We start from the raw sequence: 7,712 nt of genomic DNA, 5'->3' as shown, positions 1-7,712 counted from the left end.
ATTTTCACATAATCCTTTGGTCCATCGACACAGAAGATATAATTCTTCACGATGATGGTCAATTTTAAACTTCAACGGTAATATAAACAACGCAACAGCCGAAATAAACATCAATATTATCGCCGTTTTTTTTTTCAACTACAAAATCTTTCGATAAATTCAATGGACCAGACGGCTATGAACGAAGCTATCCGATTATGTGGTTCCCAAACTTAAAAGCGCTGCGCATTTTGCTCACGGCAAAGCTGGGGCCACATAATCGGATAGCTTCGTTCATACCTGTACGAAATGTTACGCCCGGAATTGGGGCGGAATTTCAGCACGGATTACGCCCAGAAAGTTAAAATTCCTTTAAAATTTTTAGTATATGATAAGGGTTCATTTTACGGGCGGATTCTGGGCGGAAATGGCACGGAATTTGGCACGAAATATGTAAATGAGCAGGAAAAAATTCCGTGCGGAATTTTGAACGGAATTTTAGGCACGGAACTCTTGGCACGGATTCTGGGTGGAAATGGCACGGAATTTGGCACGAAATATGTAAATGAGCAGGAAAAATGTCCGTGCGGAAAACCGGCACGGAATCTGGGCACGGAATCTTAGCACGGAATTTTGGCATAGAATTTTGGCATGGAATAATCAGAGCAAAATTCAATAAACAGTTGTTTTTTTATTATATTTAATTTAATTAATGATGACCATTTTGTCATGTACTTTGGACCATTGATAATTAAATAACTGGCTAAACAATTGTATTTAGACTATCTTAATTAAAGATATGCATCATAAAATTATAGTTTATATGTAATAATTAATTCAATATTCATGAAGTAAACTTCTCTATAAGCTTATGAGTAAACATACATGTATGTTTATATGATTATTCTCTTAAAATCACATAATCACATCTAATTGTATTTCAATAATCCAAGTTAAGATATGAAAATTATCACAGTTTGTTTTTCTTCACAAATAAAAGATATCCTTTTTGTCTACATACAGAATACATCCTACATTAACTTCAAGTGTCACAAACAGCTTTTTTATTGTGCAAGTATCTGTACATGACTTTTGTAGGTACTGCTGCTTTCTTTGATCACCTTGATTTCAACTATTATGTTGTCTGTCACAAACCAAAACTTTCTTTAAACTGATTATCAAAACCACAGTTTTTCCTCATTATGTCAGCTAACGTCCTGTGCAAATGTTTCCTAGTGGCACATCTTGTAGTTGCGTTCACCTTTAAGGACAAAAATTACAATTGATTTAAAAAGAATGGAAACAAATTCTGTTCTTTGGTAAAATACAATTGTGTTCCATTATAATATTTCATCTGGGGTGTTAAAACACTGTACTCAAGCAAATGCAGTTTCAAAAATACTATAGAAACATCATTTCACAGTAAGCAAATGATGTAAAAAATTGCCCATTATGAGTACTTTAGTAATTACACTTTTGATGTCAAAATTGATAATCTTTACATTATCTGGGAAACAATTGTACTCTAAAAATGGTTTGTTCAGATAACTAAAACTACAATCATGTAATTACCTTTTCAGACTCCAAGGTAGTGAAATATTGCTGATACTATAAACACTAAGTTGGCAAATTTTCACAGTCTGCAATTGCCCAGTCTGCAATTATATATTCTCATAATTTAAATTGTATGTATATTATAACATGTGAGATCTTATAGAAATTTAGCACTGTAAAACATAAGCTCAGAGGCCAGTCTATGGACCATGACCTTTAAACAAATAATTTCGGTAATACATCTAGATTTAATAATCAGATAATTATTCACAGCATGTAAATGTAGTTTGAATAATAGTTTTATCAACATTACTTTATAATTATCAACCTTATTTTATAGAAACAATTTTTGCTTACTGCCACAATATATTTTGATTGTTTATAATAACCTTTTTTTGCATAAATGTATCTAAAAGTTGTTTACCTGAAACTTTTTACTATGATTCTTTTGTATAATCTTCCTCCCTCAGTTCACTCTCGGTTACACGAAATACCGGAAACCACCGAAAATACCGGAAACTACAGGAAACACCGGAAAATACCGGAAACCCCTCAAAATATAAACGCTTAAAGAGACAAAGTGATCCCTCTGAAGCATTAATCTCAACAAAATTACATGAAATTGCAGACTTGGATTACTCGTCCACGATTCCATGGTCACCGAAAATTCTGTTTAATATGTCAAGTCTGTCTGTTTTTCCTATCTGATCATCTTCCAATTTTTTGTTACAGTTTTGTCTGAGATGTCTAGTACAAAGGATATGGGTGGATTCTGGGAAGGCAGTTGTTACTGCATTCACCATGGCACGTTCATCGTCACTACCGATAACCAATTTTGAGAGGGATTGGCCATCATAAAGCTTCATCTTTAGGTGGTGAAAGAAATGAAAATATGTTTCAAAATCTGAATTGTCATGGATGTAGATTGGACCAAGGAATATAGGATTTTGTTTTGTTGTAGACTTGACAGCTGTTAATTAATCTGATAATTTGTAAAAGAAAATGTAAAAACATGAATGGATGGAAATGTATGTAAAATTTTATTTCTCATTTTAATTAAAGTCTAATAAGTGCTATTAATTACATACTTATCATAAAACTGTTTAATAAGATAGAAATATCAATCAACGATTTATATTAATTTAATGGCGGGAGTTTTTAACTTATCAAAGTCAAACACGTGTGTGCACATAAATGCTCACCATAAAAGTTTGTCAGAAAATATAAATAATAAATTAAATATTGGGCGTATTTGTTAAATGAAATAGATACTTAAAAGCAAAGTAATATCAAAAATAAAAATTAAATAATCTCACATAAAATCTAGGAATAATTATGAAATATTTGCTTTTAATCGGTATAATATAAATTGTGAGTAGCAACGCATCCTGGTTTAAAGGCATGGCGATTCAGATTTTACTTGCTGCTAAATATTTGATGCATCACACAGCAATTGCAGACCATCTAGCAATTACAAAAAAAAAACCAACCCGACATTGCAGAATTATAGAATTTAACATATCGTCACTTTAGTTTTTGTTTGTTTGTTTGTTTCATTTTACGCCTTTTCCCAACAGTATTTCAGTCATATAGGCGGGTAGTTTCCAGGAGAGAACTGCTTGTAAACAGACAGGGTGACATGCATGTCGCATAGATTGAAGGTTTTGTCAATGCCTAATACAGTGTGACCTGAACAACAAAACTTTTTTATGTCTGCAATTTGGTCGTCAGTATAAAGAATCAAACATGGTGTTTTACCGCCTGACCTAACTGAACACCTAACAAATTTATCATTATCTGAAACCTTATTTTCAAGGACTTTAATTTGGTCGGCTACGTTTTTAGTCAAAGCTGTTGGTCTTTCTTTTTTAAGCATAGCATGTTTTTTGTCGTTCACTTGTTTCAAGCTCCGTGGTCTCGTCACCTCGTCGTATTTGCTTTTCATTTTGTCATATACTTTTTTGGGTTTGTCACTCTTTACCATTTCACCTAAATCTTCAAGTACATAGTCAGGTGTACGCAAGTACTCATCGGTCTTACATTTTGCATTGCCGTGCGGACCAAGGCCAGGGAAGCAGCCAACATACTCTGCAAGTGCACAGTTGCTAGAGAGCCCTTTGTCGGTTAGCCATGTCACACGCTTACGATAATGGGGATCTAATTTTAAAGTCGCGTAATACCTTTGAATAGCAACAATTTTTTCTTTGTTAGGTTGAGGGTCTATTGGAACATACTCAATTTGCTTTTTTACTTTGCACGTGCAGGTGACTCCTGGTCAATTAACAACTCGTGTCGATTTAATGCATCATGCATATAATCATAACAGATGGTAACAATAAACTGTTGCATTGCCGATAAACTTATTAACTTGGTCGACTGATCAAATCATAGCTTTATTTTTTGTGGCATTTTACAAAGTACAAAATAAATATTTCAAGCATGCGAATAAATGAGTCTAACAAATAAACCATTTTATTTTGAGTAAATAACCACGGATTTATATTACAATATAAATCCGTGAAATAACTCAAGAAAGTGAAGCACTGCCATTTTAGGAAATATTTTGGACGTAAAATATGCGGCATGTGTAGCCAGGCAATATTTTGTTTTATGTTTATGATCAACCTAATAATATGCTAATATGTGATCTAATAACATATTTTGGTTCTTTGGAAAGCTGAGGGGGATAGACTGAAATTAGTTTTGGTCTGCTTCCTTCAGCTTCTCAAAGCAATATCACTTAGGTGTGAAATCCTTTGATGTAAAAACTTAGAAGATGGTCAAATGCACATGTGATAATGTTTTATTAATTATGATAGACAGATTAAAGATAAGAAATATATTATTTGATTGGATAAATTCAAAAAGGGGGCAGATACTTTGGTTTGGATAGAATTTTGGACATACAGATTTGGGGGGAAAGTTAGGTCAGTTTAGGTTTAAGTCTAGGTTAAGAAGGTTAGGATAAGAAAAGAAAATAAATTGAGTAGAAAGATTAGAAGTGAATAAAAGGATTTAATTTGATATTGTAACAGATAATAGTTAATTAATAATAAGGTGGACTGGTGTAAAAGATTTAGCTTATCATATGGAATAAAAGAAACTGAATGTGGACATTAAAGTTTGTTGTTATATAAATTTCAAAAGCAATTGTGAAGTTAAGATTTAAAGCTAATTCCCCGAGTGGTCAGACATAGAAAAGGGCGTCTGGCCACATATGTTTGAGACATAAAATGATAGCATAAAGATGGTTTTCATATTTTAATTTTTGGTTTAGGGAGGTTCAAATTTCACTTATCTTCGACTTGAAATTTCTTGATCCTATTTATCGTCTAAATCTCACGCTATTAATGATTATTTACGTATGTATGCATGTACACTTTAATTCTTCAATATGCAATAAAATGCAAGGTGTAATAACTGAATAACTTGCACAACCAATTATATCATAATGGTCTGACCGAATAATGGCTACATTATCGTGTTCGTCCTAGTCAATCCAAGTCTGCAATTTCATGTAATTTTGTTGAGATTAATGCTTCAGAGGGATCACTTTGTTCCTTTAAGCGTTTATATTTTGAGGGGTTTCCGGTATTTTCCGGTGTTTCCTGTAGTTTCCGGTATTTTCGGTGGTTTCCGGTATTTCGTGTGACCCGTTCACTCTTAGTTCATTTACAACAACCAAACATTTCCACAATCTTGTCACATTTAGATAAATGTTTTCTTTGAAAATTCCAAAATATGTACACAACATTCAAAAACAAGATGTAATCTCCAAAATTTTGCAAGATCCTTTGTGGTGGCATTCAATAAGCAGCTGACCCATATATCTGAGATTTCAAATTGTTCAACAGTTTAACTGGACAGACAGGTCCATCATTATGTGAAACAGAGATTATCCAAAAATATCAAAACAGTCCCACCATCTTATTTTTACATTTATTGAGTGTAAAAACATATCAAATGATAAGTAAATGTAGAATTTGAAAATCATAATAAGTTTTTGAAAGAGAATCAAAGTGTCAATTACCTTCTTAACTGATTGTTTTGAAATGTATACTGCTCAGACTACCTTAATAATCACATGGAACAGTCTGGTCAGTATACCAGAATGCCCCATCAGGAGATTAGTCATGCATCAGATAGAGGGAAACACAAGTGTTTATCATTAGTCTTATCTGATCTTAACCTTAGTGTCTGTAGTATTTATTTATCCTGACTTGTAAGAAATTATCAAGCACACAGTGGTTATTATATTTAACACATTTATTGTGCATGTATATAATGGGCAATAATGATAATATATGTGTTTATTGTACACAATCATAAACTAAATGGCAATAATTGATATACTAGTAATATGTGTTTATTGTAACATAATAAAATAAGTGGCAGAGTAAAGTGTAAATAATCTAGATGTATGTCTACAAATTTCCAAACAAACTTGCTAGTAGATTATGTACTATTTTATATGGCATTTAAAACATAAATTAAAGTTTAAAATATCATTCTTAAATTATTTAACAATTAATTGCTTTAATGCTACCAAGAAATTAAAAATCTATAGATACACACTGCAGGAAGAATTACTCATGTATTTAGATATGTAGTAATTTAATTAAATAGCATACAATTTACATTTTACTTCAGTATCTTTAGTAATGTAATAAGCTATGTGATATAGAAAAATTAAATAAAATTTTGCATTAGATTTTTAGCTCTTTTGAAATTAATAATGTTTGACAAAATAAAAGTGTTTTAAATAACAGATATAAATAACACTTCGATTATTTAACCAATTTCTTTTAATTGTTGAATTTCCATTCTTGTGTACTGATTTAATGAAGTTATTCAGTGAAAATTTCCAAACAAAAAATTCTAAGTGTAAAAAAAATCCACCTCAAATGACTAAGATTGAAATTTGGCCCGACAGAAAAATCAAAGTTCTGAATTCCGCCCCATTCTATCTCAAGAAAAAGTTAAGTTTGAAATTCCATCCAAGATAAAATGTACAAGTACAAAATTCCGCCCGTAATAAAATTCCGCCCGGAACGGTTCTTGTTTTACGCCCAGAAATGTTTTCCGTGTGGGGCGGACTGACACGGAATTTGCTTTTCCGTGCTTAGTCCGCCCAGAAAGCAATGATTCCATCCCAATTCCGTGCCATTTACGCCCAGAATCCGTGCCAAAATTTCGTACAGGTAGCCGTCTGGTCCATTGAATTTATCGAAAGATTTTGTCGTTGAAAAAAACGGCGATAATATTGATGTTTATTTCGGCTGTTGCATTGTTTATATTACCGTTGAAGTTTAAAATTGACCATCATCGTGAAGAATTATATCTTCTGTGTCGATGGACCAAAGGATTATGTGAAAATATTGGAAATGGATTAAAATACATTGGTGATTATGACGGGTAGGGGTGCGGATTTTTTCCGGCGAACATTTTTTATCTTGTGTATTATTATGATGTTGAAATATGATTTTTTTTTCAAAACGGCTTATATTAAGTTTTTTTTTGATATATATGATCAGTACATGTGCTGGGATTGACAAATATGCATTTTATTTGGATTTTAAAGGCGTTTTGAGCTCCAAACCCCAAGTGTCTGTGTCTTTTTGATGTTTAGTTAAAATTTCTTTTGGATGATTGTTATTTTCATCCAAAAATGGTACCTTCTACAGAAAATAACTATCTTATCCTAGATTTTTTCTGTATTATATGATGGTGGGCCTAATAAGGCTTACACTCCCGGTAGATAGTACACCAGGATAAATATGATAAAGGTGAAGTATTTTTAGTGAAATGTTTCTGTCTTTCCACATGTTTTACAGTTATATACGTTGTAAATACATGCTGGCAGTGCAGGTCAGCAAATTATGACGTCATACGAGGTCGTTTTTCACCAATTCTTAGGTCAAAACAAAATGGCGTCAAAACACATGACCGGACGATACTTTCGTTTTCAACCGATAAAACTTTGTAAAAAATAATTTACCTTAGCGAGCATTATTTAATTTTTGTGTTATTCTGTTAACAATTTCAATTCAGTATTGAATTTATAATTTTAACTTATTGGGTACAAACGTCATAAGATACTTACCGTAATTGCTTCTTATTTTTGAAATAGATGCAACCTAGACTGTACTATTTTCCGCCATGATACTTTTTCCAACTTT

The 7,712-nt window shown here is 32.2% G+C and overlaps 1 long non-coding RNA gene across 1 annotated transcript; it reads right to left on the bottom strand.

Moving 5' to 3' along the window:
• Positions 1-277: 277 nt before the first annotated feature.
• Positions 278-2,009, bottom strand: LOC132750751 (uncharacterized). The gene is made up of 3 exons (XR_009628592.1): positions 1,958-2,009; positions 1,552-1,634; positions 278-1,240 (listed from the first exon to the last, which is right to left on the bottom strand). It is a non-coding gene; the product is annotated as an uncharacterized LOC132750751 (long non-coding RNA).
• Between the last annotated feature and the right edge of the window lie 5,703 nt (positions 2,010-7,712).

This window comes from Ruditapes philippinarum, unplaced genomic scaffold, assembly GCF_026571515.1.
Source record: "Ruditapes philippinarum isolate M1 unplaced genomic scaffold, ASM2657151v2 ctg19991_1_1_1_1, whole genome shotgun sequence".
Lineage (NCBI taxonomy): Eukaryota > Metazoa > Mollusca > Bivalvia > Venerida > Veneridae > Ruditapes > Ruditapes philippinarum.
This window is presented reverse-complemented; position numbering and strand designations above follow the sequence as displayed.